The 27,831-nt window shown below is 32.6% G+C and overlaps 1 long non-coding RNA gene across 1 annotated transcript; it reads left to right on the top strand.

The window, feature by feature from the left end:
• The first annotated feature begins 973 nt into the window (after positions 1 to 973).
• LOC111712080 (uncharacterized) lies at positions 974 to 27,612 on the top strand. The gene is made up of 3 exons (XR_002767380.1): positions 974 to 1,134; positions 12,495 to 12,797; positions 27,382 to 27,612. It is a non-coding gene; the product is annotated as an uncharacterized LOC111712080 (long non-coding RNA).
• Positions 27,613 to 27,831: the final 219 nt, after the last annotated feature.

Here is a 27,831-nt window from a genome sequence, read left to right as displayed (position 1 = left end):
TTTTTCTCCGTTTTTTACCTAGTTAAAGGGACAATCTACATATTTTCAAGTGTCTCTCAATTTAAAGCCCTTTTAATTGGATTCACAATGAGAAATTATAGCCGTTTTTCTGTCTTGGAAAAATATAAATTCTGTCAATTTACTCCATTTACCCTCTGAATAGATTCGTTAATCACTTTTAACAGAAAACTGTTCACTATGAAATCTATTTAGCTTATTTTTTTTTATCAGACAGAGTTTTAAAGCCAGGGTACACTTGTAAATCCTTCTCCTCCTACCCCATCCTTCTCCTACTCCCTCATTCTCCTCCTACCCCATCCTTCTCCTCCTACCCCATCCTTCTCCTCCTACTCCCTCCTTCTCCTCAGAATAATTTGCATAATTAATTATTTTTGCATAATTAAATCTTNCTTCTACTCCCTCCTCCTACTCCCTCCTTCTCCTACACTTCACCCACTATCCCATCAATTTTCCTACTTAACCTCCCTCCCTTCCCTCTTCTTGTCAATATTCATCTCCAAATGATGGAAGACCATATTTTCTAATGGGCTAAAGCAAAAGTTTCTCTGCTCCTAAAACAAAGATTATGATTCAACCTTACTCAATACAATAATTAAACCCCCCTGGGCCCTCCTCTCCTTCCCCCCTCTCTCTCCAGATCCCCCAAAGACCAGATACAAAGCATACACAAACCATAAACAAATTACAGCATGAAAGAATATGTTACCAAAGTATTTGAGACTGCAGTCATTAACTCTCCGTGTTGTAGATACTACCCTGAGCTAAACCTACAGGTTCTACGTACATTCTACCAGGAGTAAGGGATTGTGCCAAACCGACACTTTTCCCTGAATAATACATGCAGTGTGACAATTAGACCTCCTTGCAGTGTATGGGAGAACCCGGGGTGAAATTAAATTTCTACGAGGTCCGGAGTAGGTTTGGACTCCAGGACTCCAGTTTGGGGAAAGCTTGTTGGCCTGGTTCTGCTCTCCAGTAGTTCTCCAGTAGTGGTGGAGAGCTAAGGAGACCCGGAGCTGTGGAACCCAACCCTGATATTTCTCCGTCCCGGTGATAAAAATATACAGTTAACATGTGAAAAATGAGAAACCTAGGATCGAAAAACTAAACTAGGTTCGGAATATCTTCTCCATACTTTAACATTAAAATACCTATATAATAGAGGTGTATAAGTTCTGAAAAGGAGGCTAAGAGGCTTATGAGAGGTGTAAAAGTTCTAAAAAGGAGGCTAAGAGGCTTATGAGAGGTATAAAAGTTCTAAAAAGGAGGCTATGAGGCTTATGAGAGGTATACAACTTCTAGAGGATCCAGATTCCCTTGATGCGCAACATTTTAGCTCTCTTGATCCGGATCCGCAAAAAAAAATATTTGATGGGAACAGTGTATAACTTATCCGATATAAAGGTGTATCCTGATGGGAACAGTGTATACTGTATAACCTATCCTATATTAAGGTGTACCCTGTTAGATTATAGATACAGGGAATAGTATAAGGAACAGTAGTCTGGCTAAATTATAGATACTGGGAATAGTTTAAAGAACAGTTGTCTGTTTAGATTATAGATACAGGGAATAGTATAAGGAACAGTAGTCTGTTTAGATTAGAGATACAGGGAATAGTATAAGGAACAGTAGTTTAGTTAGATTATAGACACAGGGAATAGTATAAGGAACAGTAGTCTGGTTAGATTATAGATACAGGGAATAGAATAAGGAACAGTAGTCTGGTTAGATTAGAGATACAGGGAATAGTATAAGGAACAGTAGTCTAGTTAGATTATAGATACAAGGAATGGTAGGAGGAACAGTTGTCTGTTTAGATTATAGATACAGGGAATAGTATAAGGAACAGTAGTCTGGCTAAATTATAGATACTGGGAATAGTTTAAAGAACAGTTGTCTGTTTAGATTATAGATACAGGGAATAGTATAAGGAACAGTTGTCTGTTTAGATTAGAGATACAGGGAATAGTATAGGGAACAGTAGTCTGGTTAGATTTTAGATACAGGGAATAGTATAGGGAACAGTTGTCTGGTTAGATTAGAGATACAGGGAATAGTATAAGGAACAGTAGTCTAGTTAGATTATAGATACAGGGAATAGTATAGGGAACAGTAGTCTAGTTAGATTAGAGATACAGGGAATAGGATAGGGAACAGTTGTCTGGTTAGATTATAGATTCAGGAAATAGTATAAGGAACAGTTGTCTGTTTAGATTAGAGATACAGGGAATAGTATAGGGAACAGAAGTTTGGCTAAATTATAGATACAGGGAATAGTATAAGGAACAGATGTCTGTTTAGATTAGAGATACAGGGAATAGTACAGGGAACAGAAGTCTGGCTAAATTATAGATACAGGGAATAGTATAAGGAACAGTTGTCTGTTTAGATTAGAGATACAGGGAATAGTACAGGGAACAGAAGTCTGGCTAAATTATAGATACAGGGAATAGTATAAGGAACAGTTGTCTGTTTAGATTAGAGATACAGGGAATAGTATAGGGAACAGAAGTCTGGTTAGAATATAGATACAGGGAATAGTATAGGGAACAGTAGTCTGGTTAGATTATAGATACAAGGAATAGTATGAGAAACAGTAGTCTAGTTAGATTATAGATACAGGGAATAGTATAAGGATCAGTTGTCTGGTTAGATTATAGATACAGGGAATAGTATAAGGAACAGTAGTCTGGTTAGATTATAGATACAAGGAATAGTATAGGGAACAGTAGTCTAGTTAGATTAGAGATACAGGGAATAGTATAGGGAACAGTAGTCTAGTTAGATTATAGATACAGGGAATAGTATAAGAAACAGTAGTCTAGTTAGATTATAGATACAGGAAATGGTATATGAAACAGTTGTCTGTTTAGATTATAGATACAGGGAATAGAATAAGGAACAGTTGTATGTTTTTTTTTTCTTTTCGATATTAAAACTTTAAAAATATTATAAAAACTGTTTAACAATTTGCCTGTTTTTATAACCATTCTTTCGAACATTTATTCACTCTACTTTTCAATTTAATAATTAAATATTTTATCCTCTTTTTGTTAATCCATTTAAGTTCACGAACCTGTTTTCTTTATATTCTTTAGTTAAACATTTTTATTTTTTATCCTTCCCAACTTTTCTGTTGGTTGAATATGTAAACAAACAAAAAATTCGTTTAAAAGTTTGAAAAGTTTTAAAAATAGTTTTGGCAATGGCCTCCTTCCCTTCCTCTTTGCACATTTTATATTCAGATTTGGAATTTTATAAAAACAAACTGTAAAGAAATAATAAAATATAGTGGTAAGCGCCGATTACAACATTTATCAAAATTTTTTTATTCGACGGTTCTGACAATAATTAGATTGATAAATTTGCATTTGGATTTGGGGTTGGAAGAAATGAAATTACAAAAATAAAATCAAATTTTGGTTTTCTTAAAGAATCGTATTAAGTTATAAAGCTGGAGTTAAGACTTAAACATTAGAAAATTAGGAAAAATTATCTTAGTCGGAAATTATACCAAAGGATATAAAAATTGCTAATTTTAAACAAAATTTCGTATTAAGGCTTTCATATTTTGAATTAGGGCTGAAACAGAATGTAGATTATTGGATGGCAATTAGAGTTAAAAATATGTGTGAGAGAAAACTCTAAAAAAATCCTTTCTAGCGTAAATAAATATTGAAAAATTAAATTAATTTTTAAGTTAATTAAATTAGGAAGGAGGTTTAAGGTGTATAGTTTAAATGAGTATGCTAAAAAATGAATATTATGTACGGAATAAAATAAATGATTTGATGTAAAACAAGTGAATAAGTGAAAGGGTAAGAACTTAAGTAAATTAGTGTAAAAGGATTGATCTTAAGTAAACCAATGTAAAAAAACAGATCTTAAGTCAGGATTAAATCTGAGTGAAATTAGTATAAATTGGATTAAATAGGAACTAAGTAAGTATAACATGATAAGATATGGAGTAAGTTAACATAAGAAAAATTAAATCTGTATTACCTAAATTTTAAAGGATATGTGCATGTAAATTGGATTAAATCTAAAGTAAGTAAGTTTAAAAGGATTAAAACAGTAAGGTAGGATTAGAAAGAAAACTTTAGCTGTAGGATTAGAATGGGTGTGGGGTGTCGTAGTATCTCTGCAAAGTCCTCGTAGCTCTGATGCTGGTCATATTAAAATTTTATGTTAATAATACATATACAGTGTGTTCATGGTTCAGTATACCAAATTCTGCAGCTAATCTTAAGAATTGCGCATTACAAAATCTGGGAATACAAAAAATCTGAAAATTAACCATTTTGCGCATTTACGACATGAATTTGAAATCTAAATTAATTGAAATAATTTATTTATATGAAGTGGTAAACATAGTTTGTTGGTTTGTTTGTATGTCAAACCATAACTCGCCCCGAGTGATCGATTTACTCAGACTGTTGTTGGCTTGGTTTAGAAATTTGAAACTGTATTTGTTGACTTTTACAGGAAAACTTTAGACTTCCGAGTAAACCTGACTTTTTTCAGCATATTTTTATGTCGTTTTTTTCTTTTTTGTCGGCATATGCATCTTCATACGTTTAAACGTTTTAAAAGTATAAAATGACAACTCCGTATATTTAAAGATTGTTGAATTATAGATAAACAATAAACATGTGATTAAATTCTAATAGAAGAAACTGAATGCATCTCACCCCTGGTTAGTCTGGGATGTATTTTGAATTATTATGATAAAGATGAAGATGAATCAGGATATCATCCCTTCTTATTATTTCCATGGATTCCATGAGATAAAATAGATTTCTATAAATGAACCAGTCGGATATTTTCTTCTGGAGGATTTGTTCTCAATAACCCTTCATGGTTTTATGTGTCAGCACATCTGATGGTCTGGATAGAAGAATTGCATGCTTTAAAGTTCATGTTTCAGGTTGAAAAAGGGTTTGGACATATTCACGTCAAGCTAAAGTAAATTTCATTTAAGAATGAAATCTTATATTTTTTATTTAATCATAACTTCTCTCATTGAAAAGCTATGAAGATGTTTTGAATTTTAACCAAAATAATTTGGTTTTCTCATACTTAATAAAGGTAATAATTATAGAGGAGCTACGAGGTCACCAAGTTGGAAAATGATTTCATTTGACACTTCATGATTTCATGTAACCCTTCCTGATTTCATGTGACCCTTAATGATTTTATGTGACCCTTCATGATTTCATGCGACCCTTCATGATTTCAAGTGACCCTTAATGATTTTATGTGACCCTTAATGATTTCATGTGACCCTTAATGAGTTCATGTGACCCTTAATAATTTTGATGTTACCCTTAATGATTTCATGTGACCCTTAATGATTTGATCATGGACCCTTAATGATTTTTACCATGGACCCATAATAATTTCAAGTGACCCTTAATGATTTTATGTGATCCTTAATGATTTCATGTGATCCTTAATGATTTCATGTGACCCTTAATGATTTCATGTGACCCTTAATGATTTTATGTGACCCTTAATGATTTCATGTGACCATTAATTATTTTATGTGAGCAATAATGATTTCATGTGACCCTTAATGATTTTATGTGACCCTTAATGATTTCATCATGGCCCCCTAATGATTTCCTGTTACCCTTAATTATTTCATGTGACCCTTCATGATTTCATGTGATCCTTCATGATTTCATGTGACCCTTAATGATTTCAAGTGACCCTTCATGATTTCATGTGACCCTTAATGATTTCAAGTGACCCTTCATGATTTCATGTGATCCTTAATGATTTTATCATGGACCCCAAATTTAAAAAGTTTCATTCCCGGTTCTCTAGTCTACAGACCCAATATATATACACGTCTGAACAAAATTAATAACAACCCATGTGCTTTTCTGAAAATCGATAATTCAATAATTTCTTTGAGACTTGCGGATATGAATGCAATACAGATAAAGAAGAAAATGGACAGAATCAATCTATTTCAAGATATCGTCCTCATTGTTACTCAGATAAAGATCTAAAAGGTACCAAAGTGAATGGGGAATGACTATCTTTAAATGAAGAATCAATGGAAATGACGTCGATGTTCTTAGATATCTTATATTTCAAGGAACTGTGAGCGTAATTTCAAAATTGTAGAATGGTTTGTCCGATTCACAAGAGTATACTCGTTAAACCTTTGATTTGTCAAGGATATCAGACATTTCCCTCTTTGCATCGAGGCTCACTTGAAATTAAGCTTTCAGTCCCTTTGATTGTACTCAATAATAATGAATGTTATGTTTAGCCATGGAAAAGAATATGGATTATTCCGAGGTATAATTGGATATCTAGGATTAGGGATCTATAGATCTAGGCTTTGGAGCTAGTTTACAATATGGGATCTATAGGATATCAAACCTGGGATCAAGATCTAGGATCTAGAATATTGGACCAAGATCTAGGATCTAGAATATAAGATCTAGGATCTAGAATATATCCCCCAAGTCCCTCCACATTAATGTGACTGCGAGAAGAAATTAAATTGACAAATAAGAAAAAATTGACAAAAAATTGCCGGCAGATTAATGTGGCTGCGAGTAGAAATTAAATTGACAAAAGAGATAAAATAGACAAAAAGTTGCTGGCAGATTAATGTGACTGCGAGAAGAAATTAAATTGACAAATGAGATAAAATAGACAAAAAGTTGCTCGCAGATTAATGTGACTAAGAGTATAAATTAAATTGACAACTAAGAAAAAAATATGAAAAGTTGCCGGCAGATTAATTTGACTGCGAGAAGAAATTAAATTGACAAATGAGATAAAAATGGCATAAAGTTGCCGGCAGATTAATATGACTCACAGGGGAACTCAAAGGGACATTTAAATCTTTAAAATCTAAAGGAGAGACTTAACTAGAGACTTAACTTGTCTGCAGTTACTTGTCCACTGAACAGCTGGTTGAGAGAAGATGGTTCAAATCCTCCTCATAGTTCAGTTCACGGAACTCAGGTTTAGGGGACTGGGGTTCATGCCTCGCCAGATATACAAAAAAATCAGAAAAAGGAATTGTCAGGATCAGGATCAGGAATTGGAAATAGATTCAGGGTGGCAAAAACTTTTTTGAAAAAATCTGTACAAAAATCCGTACATTTTCAAAAAATCCCTACAATCCGTACAATTTTCGAAAAAAAAATCTGTACAATCCATTCAATTTTCGAAAAAAATCCGTACAATCCATACAATTAATGTGGTTCTTCAGCATCAATCAATCAATCAATCAATCAATCAATCAATACGTTCATTAGTAAATTAATCAATTAATCAATCAATCAGTTCATGTAACACTGGACACAAAACAATTTATCAATTTGATAATCAATTTCTTGATCAATATCTATCTATGACATTTTAATAGAGTTTATCTTTTAATAACATTAATTTAGGAAATTGTTATTTGATTTCATATTTATGCTTTCCCCCTTTCCCCCCCCCCTTCCTTGAACTGTGCCATCCTGCTAAATAAATACCTTGTTATGGCAATGTTCCTTAAGAATATGCCAACGCAGGTTCCCGACCGGGAAATACTGATTACACAGCTGACATACAACCTGAATATTCAATAAATTAAAAGTATCTAAAAAGCTGCCATTTTTTCTTTGTACATCGTATAACTAATAATTTTGCTGATTATTCTGTTAGCCTATAAATNGAGGCATGAGGAATGAGGAATGAGGCATAAAGAATAAGGATTGAAGAATAAATATTGAGGAATAAGGAATAACGAATAACGAATAACGAATAAAGAATAAAGAATAAAGAATAAGGAATAAGGAATAAGAAATGAGGAATAAGGAATAAGGAAGAAGGAAGAAGGAATAAGAAATGAGGAATAAGGAATAAGGAAGAAGGAAGAAGGAATAAGAAATGAGGAATAAGGAATAAGGATTGAAGAATAAATATTGAGGAATAAGGAATGAGTAATAAGGAATGAGTAATGAGGAATAAGGAATAATGAATAAGGACTAAGGAATAATGAAAAAGGATGGAAAAAAATAGAAATGTTCTTTTATAATATCATTTCTGTGATGAAAGGTTGCGGATCTGCATAAAGTGTAGAAGAAGGTTGAGTGGTAAATGAGGAGGAAAATTGTATTTGGTCCGATGTGACCAAGGTTCGGGGTTTGTAAGTTCTCCGGGTCCGTGTTAACATACAGAGAATGGAAAGAATTGTTGGTTATTGTAGGAAAGTACGCAGAGTTTTCTCATCCTTACAGCTCCTGTATTCTGCAGTAGTAGGTTCAGGTTCTCACAATATTGGGATATTTTACACAAACCTTATCTCCTCCATACCTAACCTGCCAACCAACCACAAAACTAAACAAACCAACCAACTCAATATCCAACCCAATCTCAAAACTAACAAGCAAACAGTTAAAGTAACCTTGTAAACCAATCAAATACAATAGCAAAAAATCGACTAACATTTACATAGTTAAACAAACCACCAAGCAACTGCCTAATCAAATTTGAAACCAACCTAATATATAAATATATATATTTAACTAACCAATCAAATATTTAACTGTCAACTTTTAAGTTAACCAATCTAATATTTAGCCAACCTACCAACTAATCAAATATTTAGCTAACCAATTAAATATCTAACCAATCAATCAAATATCTAACTAACCAATCAAATATAAATTCAACCAATTAACTAATCAAGTATTTACCCAACCAATCAAATATCTAACCAACTAATCGAAAATCTAGCCAACCAATCAAATATCTAACCAACTAATCGAAAATCTAGCCATCCAATCAAATATCTCACAAACCAATCAAATATACATTCAGCCAATCAATTATTTAGCAATCCAACCAATCAACAATTGGACCAAACAACAAACCCGTCCATCAACCTAAAACTACTTTAAGACCTTACTATACTATCAAATTACCTACCTAATTTTACGAAACATAATAACTAAAAATTTAATTCTTGTATTTTCCGTGTTTACTGGTAGTTTCCACCTAACTCATTAATCATCTTTTATACACTTTTCATACTTTTCATACTTTTCATACTTTTCATACTTTTCATACTTTTCATACTTTTCATACTTTTCATACTTTTCATACTTTTCATACTTTTCATACTTATCAAACAAATCGTGCTTTCCAAAACACTGATTTTAACTTAACATGAAAAAAAATATTGGTTTTTGCATTTTGTTTACTCGTCAACTTTGGTTCTAAATAGATTATTGAACAATTTGTTAGGATGGAAATCAAAATAATAGTAGTTAAGTGCTTTAAATGTGTCCTTTTCTTAATTTGTAGAGAGTGCTAGTTTTAATTTTCCCAAATTCTCAAAAATAACGATAACTGTGTCCCGCGGGTGGGATGGGATGGGATTGGTTTGTGTTGGGATATGTTGTTAATGTGATGGGATGGGTTTCGTTGGGATGGGTTACGTTTGGCTGGGATGGAATAGGACGGGTTAGAACCTATTTCATGTCATTTTTAGAACTATTAGAGGACTAATTAACCCGAATCTTTTGTGATCTTTTGTGGGCAAATTTTAGAGAAAAATATAATCCATAGAATCTAATCCAACTCCATTAAAGGTCAAAATAGAGGACAAAATAATCCGTAGCATGTCTTCCATGTCCTTGTTAGGACTAGTAGAGAACAAATAATCAGTAGATCCTATTCAATATCCGTTACAGAACCAAAAGAGGACAAAACAATCCATATATGTCCTTTGTTGGACTAATGTAGGACAAAATAATCCGTAGAATCTATTCCATGTTCTTCAAAGGAAAAGAAAAGGACAAAATAATTCGTAGAATTTATTCCTTGTCAATGGGACAAATATAACAATAATATTTTTTAGGACAAGATAATTATTTACATCGACCTTAGTCAGACTAGATGAAAGTTGCAGTAGTATAATCACTATAAATGATCTCAATCATATTCTTCATTCATCTTGGTTGATTTTCTACTTTTATTCAGGACTTCAGGAATGAGGAATAAGGAATAAGGATTGAAGAATAAATATTGAGGAATAAGGAATGAGTAATAAGGAATGAGTAATGAGGAATAAGGAATAATGAATAAGGACTAAGGAATAATGAAAAAGGATGGAAAAAAATAGAAATGTTCTTTTATAATATCATTTCCGTGATGAAAGGTTGCGGATCTGCATAAAGTGTAGAAGNCCCTCCCCGGGGTAGTTAGCTTTTACAACAATATCATATTCATTATATTGTAAATTCAGGAAAGTGTCTAAGTTTTCTTAAACCAATGCAGAATTTCTCAGTTTGTAGTTTGTTAAAAAATATATTAAACTGGAATCTTTTCCATTATCTACATAGTACAGTCTGGAGTCTAGTTTATAGGGTTTTAATTTAGCTCTTTTTCTACAGTTTCTTCTTGGTGCAGTGGTGTAGGGGAGCTTAGGTTTAGCAGTAGTAAACTAGATTTATCTGTAGTAAACTAGGTTAAGCTGTAGTAAACTAGGTTTAGTTGTAGTAAGCTAGGTTTAGCTGTAGTAAGCTAGGTTTAGCTGTAGTAAGCTAGGTTTAGCTGTAGTAAACTAGGGTTAGCTGTATAGTAAACTAGGTTTAGCTGTAGTAAGCTAGGTTTAGCTGTAGTAAACTAGATTTAGCAATAGTAAACTAGGTTTAGTTGTAGTAATTTAGGTTTACCTTTAGTAAACTAGGTTTAGCTGTAGTAAACTAGGTTTAGCTGTAGTAAACTAGGTTTACCAGGAGTAAACTAGGTTTAGCTGTAGTAAACTAGGTTTAGGTGTAGTAAACTAGGTTTAGGTCTAGTAAACTAGGTTTAGCTGTAGTAAACTAGGTTTAGCTGTAGTAAACTAGATTTAGCAATAGTAAACTAGGTTTAGGTCTAGTAAACTAGGTTTAGCTGTAGTAAACTAGGTTTATGTGTAGTAAACTAGGTTTAATTGTAGTAAACTAGGTTCAGCTTTAGTAAACTAGGTTTAGCTGTAGTAAGCTAGGTTTAGCTGTAGTAAACTAGGTTTACCTTTAGTAAACTAGGTTTAGCTGTAGTAAGCTATGTTTAGCTGTAGTAAACTAGGTTTAGCTGTAGTAAACTAGATTTAGCAATAGTAAACTAGGTTTAGTTGAAGTAAACTAGGTTTACCTTTAGTAAACTAGGTTTAGCTGTAGTAAACTAGGTTTACCTGGAGTAAACTAGGTTTAGCTGTAGTTGACTAGGTTTAGGTGTAGAAAACTAGGTTTAGGTCTAGTAAACTAGATTTAGCTGTAGTAATCTAGGTTTAGCTGTAGTAAGCTAGGTTTAGCTGTAGTAAACTAGGTTTAGCTGTAGTAATCTAGGTTTAGCTGTAGTAAACTAGGTGTAACTGTAGTAAACTAGGTTTAGCTGTAGTAAACTAGGTTTAGCTGTAGTAATCTAGGTTTAGCTGTAGTAATCTAGGTTTACCTTTAGTAAACTAGGTTTACCTGGAGTAAACTAGGTTTAGGTCTAGTGAACTAGGTTTAGCTGTAGTAAGCTAGGTTTACCTTTAGTAAACTAGGTTTAGCTGTAGTAAACTAGGTTTAGTTGTAGTAAACTAGGTTTACCTGGAGTGAACTAGGTTTATCTGTAGTGAACCAGGTTTAGCTGTAGTAAACTAGATTTGCCTTTAGTAAACTAGGTTTAGCTGTTGTAAACTAGGTTTAGTTGTAGTAAACTAGGTTTACCTTTAGTAAACTAGGTTTAGCTGTAGTAAACTAGGTTTACCTTTAGTAAACTAGGTTTAGTTGTAGTAAACTAGGTTTACCTTTAGTAAACTAGGTTTAGCTGTAGTAAACTAGGTTACCTGGAGTAAACTATGTTTAGCTGTAGTGAGCTAGGTTTAGCTGCAGTATGCTAGGTTTAGCTGTAGTAAGCTAGGTTTAGCTGTAGTAAACTAGGTTTAGCTGTAGTAAACTAGGTTTACCTTTAGTAAACTAGGTTTAGCTGTAGTTCACTAGGTTTAGCTGTAGTAAACTATGTTTAGCTGTAGTAAACTAGTTTTAGGTCTAGTTCACCACTAGGTTTAGCTGTAGTAAACTATGTTTAGCTGTAGTACACTAGATTTAGCAATAGTAAACTAGGTTTAGTTGTAGTAAACTAGGTTTACCTTTAGTAATCTAGGTTTAGCTGTAGTAAACTAGGTTTAGGTGTAGTGAACTAGGTTTAACTACAGTAAAATAGATTTAACTGCTGTGAACCTATTTTAAGATTAAGTTTTTGTATTTTAAACCTGTATTTTGCACCTACAACGAGACTTCTGTTGAAAAGTTCATTCTTAGTTTTAAATCATATATTCCAAGGGGTGAAATTTTGCAAGTTTAAGTCTTGAAACTAGAAAAGTTTTTAGATTTCTGTATGCCAAGTACCCATCCTGAATCTCAAACAGAACCCCAGGTTTTGTGTTAGAAAACGCACATGGAAAAGATATTTAATTTCAGAAATTTTATTTCGCAGTCGGAGAAGACTAAACTGATGCCAACTCTAAGAATAGCAAGGAGAACTGATCACTTCTAGCTCCGCTGCCCAGAGTAATCCCCCTGAAACCCCAAAACCTATAAAATGTGAATTGTGATCATTTTAACCCTAGTACAAGGGGGGGAGGCAGGGAACTCCCATGGTTACCGAATATTAAGGGACTCGGAGTGATACACAGGTTTTGAAGGACGAGCTGTCTGCTCTTTAAGTCTCCGTGGGCTTTTAAAGTCCTGATCAATCAAAGTTTAAGAAGACATATTCTACAAGTAAGTAAAAATTAGATCATAATAGATTAAAATACTTTGAGCTGTTTAATATTTTTTACCTATTTTTCTTTCTATATTTAAAATAATAACAATAAAAAGTTTCCCAGGTTTTCTTGATTTAGTTGATAATTTAATTCTTTTTCTTGATTTAGTTGATAATTTAATTCTTTTTTTTTAATCGTAATTCTTTAAACGAGATAATGAAATCCTGGTTATAAAGTGGGTTGACATAATTCGGAATAAGGCCAACAAAAGGAGAAAAAACAGCTTTCTTTATATTATTAATTGTATATTATTTTTTAACATTATTCCTTGAGATAAGAACTTAAAAACTGTCGCCTGATTTAATGTAATTTTTTATATTTAAAGATATTTTATTAAAAGTAACTACAAACTTAAAAAAGGTTCATTATTATTTAAAATAATTTACATTATTTTCTGAGACAAAATATTTGTTTTTTTCTATGCAAATAATTTAAATATCGTCCCTTGTAATGTGGATTTACATAAATAGTTTTCGTACATTTTCAAATTAGTTCATTTATATATATTTCAGTTTTTAAACTTTACATATTGTTAAAAAAGAAGAAAGAAGAACAATATATACTTTGCGTGTCTGTTTGAATCCAATAAACGTCAAATGGCTGAACAGATTGGGCCCAAAATATATGGCTGGTCGAAATTGTTAAATTTTGACCGGGAAAAAATGTCGACATTTATTATTTTTGAAAATCCTCCAAATTTTACAGAAATTCTGAAATATTTTTTTAATGTGACGATGGAAAAGAAATCAGCATTTAAAATGTGGTTTGACTGTTAAACATAAAATACAAGCAAAAAAATATATATTCTTCAAAAATAACACAATTGCAGTTGCATAAAAATATATTTATCCTTCCAATTTTCTATGTTTATTCACGAGGAACAACATTTGGTGGAATTTCCAGCATAAACAAGTTTTTATTTTAAATATATAAATACTAAAATTTTGAATTCAAAATATCAGAGATGTTTAAATTTTTAACTGCATTCGCTTTTTTATTCTTCTTTTATACAGGGGGACTGAGNGGGGGGGGGTAACAAATCATAATATCACATCCTCGTAAAAAATATTCGCAATGTTTTAAGGGTAAAAATTTGAAAGTTTAAGTCCAGATTTGATGATATGATGTACAAACGTACATACACACAGACAAACATAGACTATTACTTTATAAATAAAGATGCAGAAGATGTTTTTTTCCATAATCCAGGCGTGTATATTATCTAGAATAAAAAATGGTCATGAAAAAGCAAGTTTTTTTCATCTTTTAATACTTTTTACACAAAAACTCATTTATTTTCCCCATCTGGGGGGGGGGGATTTTAAATGATTTTTCATGAAAATGTGGACCCCTGCTTTAATCATCCGCCTTGTTTTATGATTGTTTATGTTACTATATTGTATTTAGTATGAAAGTAATGAATATAAAGGTTCTAATTTAGAAATTATAGAAACATTAATAATAAATACAAATATTGGTTAATTTTTCCTTAATCTCCTCTCTACAATGATTTATTGAGGATTAACAAACTTTTAGTTATGAAAACTTATTTCAAATCTAGAAATGATTTTTTTATATGCACTAGCTACAGTGCCCAGCGTTGCCTGTGCAATTTCAAAAATGTCAAAAATAATTAGCCTATGTCACCCCCAGGGTTACCCACGTCTTCCCTAAAAGAAATTAGCCAATTTAGTCCAGCTGTTTGGCCAGCTATAGCTAACATATATATATATGTAGCGAAGAGCTTTATTATATGTATTTACTATTTACCTGTTCCATTTCTTACCTTTCACTGCCGAACTCATGTATTTGAATATTTTTGGTCAAATACAAAAATATAGGATTTTTCCCGCAATGTTTTCTATTGCGCCATTCCATTACGTCACTTCTCTACTCCTCTTATCCTTCCAAACTCTTTTTTATCCTTTTTTATCTTCCTTATCTTTCACCTTCTTTTCTGTATCCTTCTTTTTCATTCCCAATGTGCCCCTACCCTTCCATATCTTTCCATACTCTTCCCGATCTTTTTCAGCCCCTGTGGTCCGTTCTCACCTTTTCTCTCTCATCAATCCCTATCCTTCCCGTCCCATAGTCCGTCCCAACCTTCCTTTTCTCTCTCATCAATCCCTATCCTTCCCGTCCCATAGTCCGTCCCAACCTTCCTTTTCTCTCTCATCAATCCCTATCCTTCCCGTCCCTAGTCCGTCCCAACCTTCCTTTTCTCTCTCATCAATCTCTATCCTTCCCGTCCCTAATCCGTCCCAACCTTCCCTTTCTCTCTCATCAATCCCTATCCTTCCCGTCCCTTGTCCGTCCTGTCATTTCCATCATACCCTTTCCTTTTCGTATATATAGTCCGTTCCAATCCTTCCTTTTCCTCTCCCTATCATTCCATATTCTTCTGGTCCCTAGTCCGTCCCTATACCCTTTCTTTCCTCTCCCCATCATTCCATATCCTTCCCGTTCCAAGTCCGTCCCTAGTCTTATCTTTCTCTCCCATACTCTCCCATAACTCCTTATCCTCCCCGTTCCTAGTCCGTCCCTAGCCTTATATTTTTCTCCCATACTCTCCCATAATTCCCTATCCTTCGCGTCCCTTCCATCTCTTTCTGAATTTCTATTAAGTGTTCCTGTTTATGAAAAATTGACCTATATTTTCCAACCCATGGTTTCTATTGCGTCAATTTTATTTCTTTGTTACAAATAATCAAACTTTCTTTTCTTCTCAACACAGTACATACAGTGTGTCCCACCAAACGTGACAGTTGGTAAATAGTTTTAAAAAAGCATTCTTCCATAATTTGTTAAGTTGTTTGATACCAAAAAGAATTATAAAAATATTATATGGCAGTCATGTAATTGTTAAATTGATTTTAAAGGAAAAGATTTGTTAACGAAATTAACTGCAAAAGTCTTTAATATCTAATACAGTATATGGAAGAAGACATTCAAAACCATTCACCAACTGTCATATTTTGTGGGACACCCTGCAGTTCATAGGGTGCAGGGGGAAATAGAGCACAAAGGGGGAAGTGAACAATGCAGAGAGGGGGGGGGGAATTAAGCTTAGAAAAGGGGATAGTATTCAGAATAGAAATAGAAAATAAACCCAAAACATTGTGTTATTATACAGGACTATATTTACGTTTTTTCTCAAGATGTTTGTAAAATAATTTAGAAAATGCACGAAATTTACCAAAAGGAAAATGTATCTTTTTTCTAGGATCAAATGAGAGTATAAAATTTTGTTAATTTTCTCCATTAAAATATATGAAATTCGCCAGGTGTCTAATAGCACAGATTTATGCCAAGTGTTGGGCACAAATGTTCTTATTTAGTTTTAAAACATTTTTTGATCTCAAGTTTTCCTTGATGCACGATGTAAACACTATTTTAAGGGGGACATGTTTTATTTGCTTTTTGTAAACCCTCTGTTGGGAACTAATGATTTTTACAATTTTGCCCCTATTGTTCAATGCTATAGTATAAAAAACCTAATGAAAAAGAAAGAAATATTTCTTTCCTTATAAAACAGAAATGAAAAAAATTACCCTAAACATTGAAATTTAAGATATTTAATTTGTTGATGCTTGGAAACTCTGGGAAAATTTTTTATTGATAGGAAATATTTTTTTTAAAAATATTATTTGTAACAGTTTAGATATCTAATCTGTTAAAAAACTCCCGTTTTTACTGTTCCTTGGCTCATATCCAGCTAGTTCTTAAATTAAATATAAGTTATAACCTAACCCAACATGAATACATGAATATATTTGTTTAATGCACTTCTGGTCAGTTCTATGAAGCCTAGAGAGTAAACCTTGGACAAAAACCCTAAAACACATTTCTTCCGTTTTTAACATTTATTTTGATTTATTTTGTAAAAAATACCTAAAATTTAAGTCCTATTCCAAAACTCCTAATCCATCTTAAAACTAAATCAACTTTTGAATACTTTGCTGATGCTAAAACACTAAGAAGACATCAGAATATTTTATACAGTGATATCCACAAACGATGAGACTTTAATTTCGACCAATGACTCGTTAAATATGACGATCTCTAGCTTGGTCTTCAGTCTCGAATTTAGCATTTTTAAATGATACATATCAAATGTTTTGGCAAAGAAAATAGAAGAATACATTTGCAGGAATTGAAGAATGTCAGACAAAGTCTAAATACATTCCGTACGGTCGTCTCTGAAGTCTCATCCTTTGTGGGTAACCCTGTACCTCCAATTCATAGTTTCTCCTGCTTGGTTCTACAAAGTGACATAAATTGTCAATTCTAAGCTAATGTAATTCTTGAAACTTTGTCCCCCTGGAAAATGTTTAATTTACAGAACATAATATATACAATTCTACATGATTTGAGAATACTTTTAAATAAAATATTATTCGGTAAAAGGATAAATCTCTTTTGTGGAAAAGTTTTTTTCCCGGTAAAGTTAGTCAAACAAATGCAATTGGTTCAGATTATCCTTATTAACCTTTATATATTGACTAGCTTGGGAAACCCAGCTTTACCTGGAAACTAAGCTTAAACAACTGACATTATGAATTTTTTTACCATACCAAGTTTGTAGCAAATCGGTCAATGTGGTTTCTGAGTTCTGATTGGACATACAAACAAACAAAGATTGATACTTTAAAAAATAATGAAAACAATAATTTTTGCTCTTGAATTAATTAACTACTAACTTAAAAATTTACATTTAAAAGTAAAACCAACTTCGGAGAAATTTTCCGTCATTGTTTCAAACTAGAGTTTTTGCTTCTTGCTCTTTACCCTTTATATCCGGCTTAGAGAAATCTTTATAGACATTTAGGTTGGTAAAGGGTAGAAGGTTAAGTTCAGGTCATAAACCAATGAGAAGTTTTATTGCTAAAACTGTATTATGTAATCTCTCTCCTCCAGGAACCCAGGGTTTAGAGGGTTGGAGAAATAAGAAAATGCACGAAAATGTAGATTGTACAATGCAGTATAGTGTTAGGTGTACGGTTAAAAGTTTAAAGTGAAGTACAACGTTATATAAATAGTGTACTGTCAGAGTTAAGTGTAAAATGAAGTTTACACTGTACACTACAGTATACAGTTCAACATATTACAGTACAACAGTGTTCACTGTACACAGAAACAGTGTACCCTCAACATTACACTACAAAACGCCTGTAAAGATTATTTTATACTAAATAAATATTGTTCGTCTTTAACTTGTCATGTTTAATGGACGCAATGTAGTTCAATTCTTGGCCCTGCCTTCTAAGTTTTATGAAGCCAAGCAAAGCAAACATTTGGAAATGAACGCCAATTTTATCCAGTAAATAGAATTATTTATGCTCTTATTACGCTTCTTTATTTTTTGATTCAAGTTCTCACTATTTGAATTTAGGGTGAAAAAGTCATTCAGATTTATCTTTACTTTTTTCTTCTATATTCATCTCGAAACTAAGAGACGATTAAAAAGTCTTTCATAAATGGTGAATGACAGATAGTTCAAAGTTTATTGAGCTTTTCAAAATGTTTTCTACCTCCTTAATATTTTGTGTAATTAACGGAGAAATCAAAAATCTATAAAAAATGTATTTTACTTTTAAAAATGAAATTTGGACAAATTAATTAAAATCTCTGTCTGTTCAAAAGATACTAATGGCAGACCACATTTTGGAAATCCCGAGACAAGTAGTTTTTGCTCTGAATTGATCTAACTAGAATACTTCTAAAATTGTATTCTATATTCACGTAAAAATGCCGCGTGTATCAAAGACGATGTTTTTGGGACACTCATCTACCGGATTTATATTCAAATGCTTCATCTGTTTGTGAGCTGGAATCTGTTTGTGAGCTGGAATGGCTTCTATTTGGCTCTTCTCTCTCCTCTTTCCATTTAAATTCAATTTTCAAATGTGTATTTCTTCAAATTCAATTTTTCTTAGAGAAAAGTTTTGGATTCTCTGTCTTTAAGAAAAGTTATTCAAATACAGCTTTCTGCATATTTGCAGCAAAATAATGCTGTTATTTATAAAGTTATCATTTCGTTGATGCATTGAGGAAAATATGTGACCTGAAATGGTTTAAAACTCCCCCACAGGCAAAAATCTGCAACTATTTGTATTAATGGTTTTAGGAGGAGGTTATACAATGTTATTGTACAGGGTTACTCATAAAGGATGATACTTTATGGACGACCATAACTCTCTAGGTATTCTGCCTTGAATATATAGTAAATGTCAGGTATTTTAAATTATTTGGCAAAAAATCAGCAATTGTTTCAAACTGCATGGAGCTTTCAACGTAAGAAATTTGAGCTAATCATCTTCACACAGTCCGTCCAGTCGTCTTGGAAGTCTCATCCTTTGCAATCAAAAAAAATTTCACTAATTTTTTTGGATCAACTTTCAAAATTAATTTGACTAAAATCGGGCTGTTTTTGGGGGTGGGGGGGGGTCAGTGAAGTTTATTGGAGGTTTTGGATTTCATCATTACAAGACATTTCTTTTCATCCAAATCGAAATAAAAGGTTTGTTTTCATTTTACTGTGACGTACTCCAAAACAAGTTTTATTGGGAACTAAAGATTGTAAAAAATGTAAAACCAATAAAGAAGGTTAACAACTCAAAATAAGAAAGCAACATAGAATAAAGAAGCAACATAAATGACCTAAAATAAATAAATAAAAGGTTCAGTATACAGTGGCGTAAATAGTGGGGGTTATTGGGGTTATTTACCCCCCCCCCCCCCCTAGAATCCTGGGGGTAATTACCACCCCCTAGGATCCTGGGTGAATCCCCCCCTAGAATGGTTTTAAGTCAACATCTTCTAAATGATTCTAAATTCTAAAGTAAAAGTCAATATCATTACAATTAGATGTTTTTTTTAATAGAAAAGAAAGGGTATGGGCAATGAAGAATAAATTTTTACATCTAATTAATGTCATTTCCATATTAGATTTATTTAAGATCTTAACATACTACATTGACGACAAGAAAATTTTAGAAATTAGAAATTAGAATATAAACAAAGACAATATTTTCTCAAAGTTTTGCTGAGTAGCTTTTCTAAAGATTTAAAAAGTAACATCTTTTTCCTCTTAGAGTAAAACTATTTTGTATGTTACTTAAAATAAATTCATTGTTTTTACAGATCTTTGTAGTTAATGTAAAATGAATGACTGTAATGAAGGATATGAAACAAGGTGAAAGCTGAAAGGTAGAAAAAGAAGCCTTTATTTGATGGAGTTTGTAAATGCCAGAAATGAGTGCAGAAAATGCAAATCAAACCCAACTAAAACCAATAATTACAAAAAATTTACCCCACCCCCCTACATAATCCTTATTTACGCCCCTTGTGACAGTATATTAATATTTTTATGAGTTTTATCAAGTATGAAACGAGTCAGCTGCACAGTACAGATTTTTAGGGGACCACCGTATTCTTTAATAAAGTTTGTTGTTTAGAATTAGTATTGCAGCAGACTATGTTAGGAATGTAATATTAGATATTGCAGTATAAACTTCTATCCAGCACATGGATTCTATACTAACAACATCAAGGGTTATCCCTAAAAAGTTGGTGAAGTCGTAAGGGCGGGGGCGGGGGGAAAGGGCGGGTCTGCAGAAAAGTTTGACCGGAATACCCTCAACTATGCTTTCAATGAGTTCTGCAGTAATTTGCAGTACACTGACCGGAGATATATGTAGCGTTTAGTGGAGAGTGGGAAAGGAAAATGTCAATTGGACAGAGAGTATTTGAAGGATCTTCAAACTTTACATTTTTTAAGTGGTACGATTAATTTGATAGAAACAATAACTATTTTGACTGAGCAATGACTGAGCACCCTTCCCCCCCGCGGCCCCCTTTAGTATATGGTTATTGTTTTAGGTTAGTTTTTGCAATCTAGAAGGGGGGGGGCTCAAATTGTTCCAGGAGGGGCTAACCCAAAAGAATTTGCCCTTCGGGCTCATTTTTAAGCTCACCCCTGGATTAAATCCTGAATACACCTCTGACTGGCCCCATAGCTAGAGAACATTTTTAAGTGTTAAGACTAGTTGCGTTTCTAATTCTTAAAATTGGGGATTTATTTTCAGAAAGAATCAATTCCTTTAAAAAGACTGTAAGCGTAATTTCAATTGACCCTCCATGCAAAGATGGCAATGCCAGATTCACAAAGGTGCCATTAAAAGTTTAGTTTGATCCAACATTAATTAGATATCAATGTTTATATCACTTTAAATTACGCTTACAGTTCCTTTAAGATCGAAGAACGTTTTTCTTTCTATCGATGTTGGTAAGGAGAAGGGGGAATGGGGGGTGGTTGGTTGGTTTTGGGGGGATGGTTGGGGGTGGGGGCAATTGATTGAATTCATATTGAGAAATGATTGAGAAGACTAGAGTCTGGGTTTCCCATTATATTTTGCTACTGGAGAAATCAATCTGGAAATAAACTTTCTTCACAGATAAAATTACTATTGTTGTTTTTAAGAAAGGAGCCAGATTCGAATGGTACCGTTGATAACGATTCAATTTGACGACCCCCGCCCCTCCCCCATGTAGATTTTTTTGCGTATTTTTCATGTCATGGAGACCTAGAGAAAAGCTATCAATATGGATTGAATAATATATGCATTGAAAAGAATTCAGTTTTTGTCACAACCCCGATGTCGTAGACCTTATATATTTCAAACTATGCATTTTTTAAAATCTATTAGTCAAAGATTAAAATATTAAAGGTTTACTCCATCAAGTTGCAAAAATATAGGGATGAGAACATTTGAGTTTGTGGCAATAACTCAATTTCTTCGACCGTGGATATGCATATATTTTTATTCCTAGAAATTTAGAAATTTAGACTTTTTTTAAAAGATGACTTTTTAGGTTTATTTATGTTTTATGATTTATCTATCTGACAGAACCATTAACAATATTGCAGAGCCAGACTTTTAATTCTCTGAGTCTATTAATGAACATATTTACTATTTTATCAAGCTCATTAATATCCACCATCTTTCAGACACATCATAATAAATAGAAAAATGACTTTTCTCTTTTTGCATTTTGTGAATTATGTTTTGTAAATCACGCACAACCAACGTACAAGGAACATGACAACACGTTTGACAAAGTATGCAGTAGAAATCTATCCTCTTTGAAAATTGAAAATTTTCAACTGTGGTTTCTCTATAAAGTGACCTGTGCAGTTCTCCGTCAGAAAAAATGGAAGATATTGTCGAAATTGATTGATCAGAGCTGGAAACTTTAATCCCGACTGCTTAATCCGAATATCCAATGTGGACACTTTTAATTTCTTGCTTAATCCACTCTTTTTACAGAAAACTGAAAACCGTTTTTTTCAAAATTATAGAGTCCCTCCCGTCTCTGTATAATATTAATCTTAATAAAATGAGATAACTTTCATTAAATGGCGCACAAAATTTCATATTTCCCGGGTTCTGATACTCCACTCTTTGGTTGAATTTTATTCACTTTTCAGGATACAAACACAAGATTAGGTTAGTCCTGAGATTACGAAAAAGAGAGGATCAAGCAGCATTGATCTCGATATCCTCCATGCTCCATTCTAAAGTTTTCAGCTCTGATCATAGTTTAAAGAGAGTACCGTTGAATGAAAGGTCACAGAATTACAACGGCTTATTCTTTAAGTCCTGTGGTTTCTTTTCAAAAACTTTATTGATCAAAAATATAAACGAGAAATATTGACAATTAATCTACACGAGGTAGAAGGGTGATTACAAAAAAAGACTATTATGGGCTATGGCATAAGTGTAGTTTTGATTAAGGGAATCAAAAAAAATTAATTTTGCAAAATTTGGGGGGGGGGAGGATGTATGAGAGATCGTATGAAAGGTACATTTAAGGCTAGAATAGGCTGTACATCTTGTATTCTACAATTAAAATAAGAAAATGGACAAAAATCCCTGTGGTTTCTAATGAGAACATTTTCTCATCTCTCTTAAAGGTTAAATCGGCGTGAAACGCAAACAAAGCTTTCTAGATTTTATCTAAAATTGTCTCACTGTAAATATATCTAGTTATACAATCATGTACCATACACAGTGCCAACAACTAAGAAAAGAATTCAAATGACAGGTCGTCTTCAAGGCATCATTATAGTTTCAGTAGAAGTAAATATTTCCATTTACTGTTATAGCGCCGACATAAGGATTTATCTCTAATTGGATGATTAAATAGATAAAATTAAAGATGTTACCGCCATGCAATTATTATTGGTTCAGAATAGACACCAAACACATGGCTGAACCCTGATTGGATCATGCGCTAATGCACCCGGCGGGCCGGCTTACTATGGTGGCATAATTGATATATCAGCCATTAAAATCAAAATCCGTAACAAAGTTTTTACTAGCTTTTGAACGATGACTTAAATTCCGCATTCATTTGTTCTTTACAAAAATGATCCTGAAACCAACATTTAGAATTTAAAATTTTGAAGTATCTTAAGAAAAGAAATTGAGTCTTTGCCACAACCTCTGAATTTCTTATCCCCATATCTTTGCAAACCAATGTCGTAGACCTTAGATATTTCAAATTATAAACTCTGTTACACCACAAGGTTGCAAAGATATAAGGATTAGACAGTTTTAGTTTGTGGCAAAGACTCAACTTGTGTAGTCCTTCTAAATTGACAAGTCTTATAGGGACTGTATAGCACTGTAATCTTACTTGGTGTAAATGTTAGTCAATCAAGCTATCCCATGCAGAATATGTTCAAATAGTTTACAAATTGTCGTAGAAGTTGGTTAATTAAGAACTCATAAGACTATTTAATTGTATAGTACGCCCATTTCATTGGCGTACTTAAACCTACTGTTGGTGGTTTAGATTTTAGACGCCATTGTTGATGTTTACATTGTCAAACTTTTTTCCTTGAACTCTTATTTGGGATTGTTTATTATTTAAATCCAGGGACCCTCCAATTATAGAGCGGCACGGAGATATCAATGATTTCTCTTCTAAAAATGGTTATTTCGAATTTTGGTTTCTCAATAAAGTGACTTCACAGAAAAAACTGAGTAAATTGTCAGAATTTAACATTTTCCAGTTAGAATAATGACATTTCTATACACAGGCTTAAAGGCCGGGTACCGTTGTGAATGGGGTATTGACCTCTTTAAATGGAGGGTCACTTACTGCATTTACAGTCCCTTTAAGTTATGCATTCTTAATACAATAATTCATATAATTTATAACAAAATAAACATTAGGAGGGGAAACCATTCTAAAGATGGAGGGAGGAATAATATTTTATACAACAGAAATATCCGGCCCTGTATTCATCTTAGATGACTCACACAGAGAATCTTTAGAGACTATATACTATAGATATATTAGGAAGTATGATTTTATGCATCTTTCACGAGGCTTCTTTTACCCGGTTTTATTTTCAAATTTCAGGGGTAAATATATTTTCATATTTCAGGGGTAGATATATTTTCATATTTCAGGGGTAGATATATTTTCATATTTCAGGAGTAGATATATTTTCATATTTCAGGAGTAGATATATTTTCATATTTCAGGGGTTAATATATTTTCCTATTTCAGGAGTAGATATATTTTCATATTTCAGGGGTTAATATATTTTCCTATTTCAGGGGTATATATATTTTCATATCTCAGGAGGGTAGATATATTTTCATATCTCACGAGTTGATATGTATTTTCATATTTTAGGGGTAAATATATTTTCATATTTCAGGAGTAGATAAATTTTCATATTTCAGGGGTAGATTTATTTTCATATTTCAGGGGTAAATATATTTTCATACTTCAGGGGTTGATATATTTTCATATTTCAAGGGTTGATATATTTTCATATTTGACTGCTTCTCTTTATTTCCATGTTTATGTGTATTCCAGGCGGTTTGAACAATCTTTGTTAGACATTTTTTTAAAATGGGAAGTCGTCTTAATTGTATTGATATAAACGACGACGACTGTATTTTATGAGTATTTAGCACTTCTGAAACATCAAAAACACATTGCACTTGCGTGTACGATTGTAAATGGTAAATAAGTCATTGATTAGGTTTAAACGTAAAGAAAACTTTCATGTTGAACCTCAATCAATATGTTTTCAACATATTTTATTTAAAACTTCATACTCTCTTGTCATACTTCATACTTCATATTTTTATTTTCAAAATTCCTCTCCAAGGATGAGAAACTGTAATGACGACCGAAGTTCGGAATTTATGAATAATGCGAGCTAGTTAAACTTATTAACTCTGCTAGATTATCTATCTCTATATATTCATAAATTCTCATCTTAGGATATCACTATCACCACATAGCCGGCCAAACGGCTGGACCGAATGGGCTGAAATTTTTTGTGGACACTCATTGGAGGCCGAGAGGGTGTTATAGGCTTTAAAAAATCGAAATTTTTATTTTTTTCTTTCTTTTTAATAATTTTTTTCTATTTTTTTCACGGGCAACTGCGGGCACTTCAGCTAGTGATTTATAAATAAAGGGATTTAAAACCGTACAGTCGTCCTTGAAGTTTATGAGAATTCTTGAGCCAGAAATTAACTAATTACTCTCCTCATACTTTAATGTTATACACCGTATATCTTTGCTACTTGGTGTCTATAGACCTATGAATTCTGGTCAAAAAGCTAAAGTTTAAAATATCTAAGGTGTACACAATCAGGTTACAGACATAAAGGATAAGAAAATTAGAGTCTGATGTTAGTGTTCAGTTTCTTAAAAAGAAAAATATGTACAAAATTTACTATATTATACATATATAAAGTTTTAACCTCCGTTTGTTTGTCAGATCATAACTCATGAACCCCTTGACCGATTTGCCTCAAACTTTGTTTGGGTAACTCGGTAACAACGGGAATTTTCTTGGCTTTGTTTTAAGATTCTAAATTCAGTGGGTCCGCTTTAATATGGAAAAGTAGCTAAAACTGTAATTTACGACCAAGTGCGGGTAAACGGTGGGAGTAACTATGAGTACCCTGGGCAACGCTAGTATATAATAAACAAACAAAATAGTCATATTTAAAAGCTTGAATTCGGTTTCATGAACAATTCCATTTCTTAACTTTTGGACTCTCTGTAGGATTAAGTTTGAATTTCCTCCCGTTGGGTTTAATCCTTTAATTTTGAAGAAGATATTTCCAACTTCAGACTGGTTTTGTAAGTGCATTAAATTGTATAAAAAATGCTTGTCATACAATTCCATCTCTAGATAAACGGAGATTATGTTGTAAACAAAATATAAAGGATTTAAAATAAGTTTTTTATCCCATTTACAGAATCTTTTTTTTCTTCATTATTTCCACCCTAACAATAGAAGCTGATTTAATCGTAAACCATGTTTTTCTAAACATCAAACTTTATTCCAATATTTGTAAAAAAAAAACTGTGTGAAGGTTCTAAATGAGACTATAAAACTATTCGAAATTAATTTCTTCTATTTGTTCCCTTAAGATATATATCCATAGATAAATATCTATGTATATATCTCGATACCTCGAAATTCGTAAATTAGAACAAGAAAATCTGCGAAATTTTCTGTTTTATACTGTTTTTGTTTTATCAAATCATGTCTCTTAGTTTGATTTTGGGTTTGTTTGCACCTAACAAACTTCAAAACGGCCGAACCGATCGGATTCAATGATATCACTCCAAATTCACAAAGAAAGAAAATGTGCGAAATTTGAATGTTTTTTGCTTTTTTAACGCCAAAGTCTAAACTGATAACTAAGCTGAAAAACAAAAAATTGTCAATTTTGTATGCTTAGGCTTAAATATATATAAATATATAAAATATAGTGTTATTAGAATGAATAGAAAGAGAGAATACCATCTATTTTAGGAAAATGGCTGACACTAAGATTTTAGTTTTACTATACAGATCCTGAATTAGTTTCAAACTAGAATTTATATTTATCTGACTGCTCCCCCCCCCCTCCTAGGCTACCCCTTACACACACATTTGTATATGCACAAAAAGGAAAAGAAACTAAAATAAAACCTTGGAATAATATTAGCTCCAAAGAACTTACAAAAGAAAGATTTTCTATGTATTTTTAGCAAGGTTTTTATTTTGGTAGTTTTATGTCAATAAAGGGGCGGTTCCCTGTTTTTTAACTGGTAATATAATAATAAAAATGTCGGGTCTGTCCTAGAGAATGCTTTTTTGGATAGGAAGGGTGGAGGGGGACAGGGGGGGGGTCCAAAATGTATTCTCTAGGAAATTACCAAAATGCTCAGCGCATGCTGCAGCCCGTATATTTGGTCATTAAGTGCACTGTGCAGTCATTTTTTAGCTTAGTTTATAGAACAAAAAAAATATCCAGTGTAATACAATTTCATTCTGTCATTGTCATGATTATTTGCATTAATGTTATGGCATGACAAAAATATAATTAGTTATAAAGCAAAACTGAAAAGTTGTCGAAATTTTTGCTCAATTTGTACAAAATGGATTATATCAGTTGCCTAAGAATTAAAATATGTAGAAATTATGTAATTCGACTATTTTCCAGGTATGTAGAAGTGTACAGGAACCAAGACCTTGATAACTATCCACTGTTGTTAGCTGGTGGTTTACCAAAATTCTGTCCAATTTTGGCAGATTTTTCCCCTCGTTCCGCGCATTTCAGTTCATGGGACAACCGCGCCAGAGTTTCCGACTGTTCCTCAGCTGTGAGCAGGGGTTCATTCGGATGTTTCCCAGATTTCTTCAGTAGCTTGTTTTTTTGCAACCCTCTTTTTTTTTACAGGAAAGTTATCATCTCAAACATAAAATTTCACTATTCTATAAGATGAAAATAAGGAATTGAGTCTTTGCCACAAACTTAAATTTTCTAATCCCTCTATCTTTCGCAACCTGATGGTGTAAACCTTAATATTTCCAACTTAGATTATTTTATGTAACAGAATAAATAGCTTCAAATATCTAAGGTCTCCGACATTGGGCTGCAAAGATATAGTGA

This window comes from Eurytemora carolleeae, unplaced genomic scaffold (assembly GCF_000591075.1).
Source record: "Eurytemora carolleeae unplaced genomic scaffold, Eaff_2.0 scaffold110, whole genome shotgun sequence".
Classification (NCBI taxonomy): domain Eukaryota; kingdom Metazoa; phylum Arthropoda; class Copepoda; order Calanoida; family Temoridae; genus Eurytemora; species Eurytemora carolleeae.
This window is presented reverse-complemented; position numbering and strand designations above follow the sequence as displayed.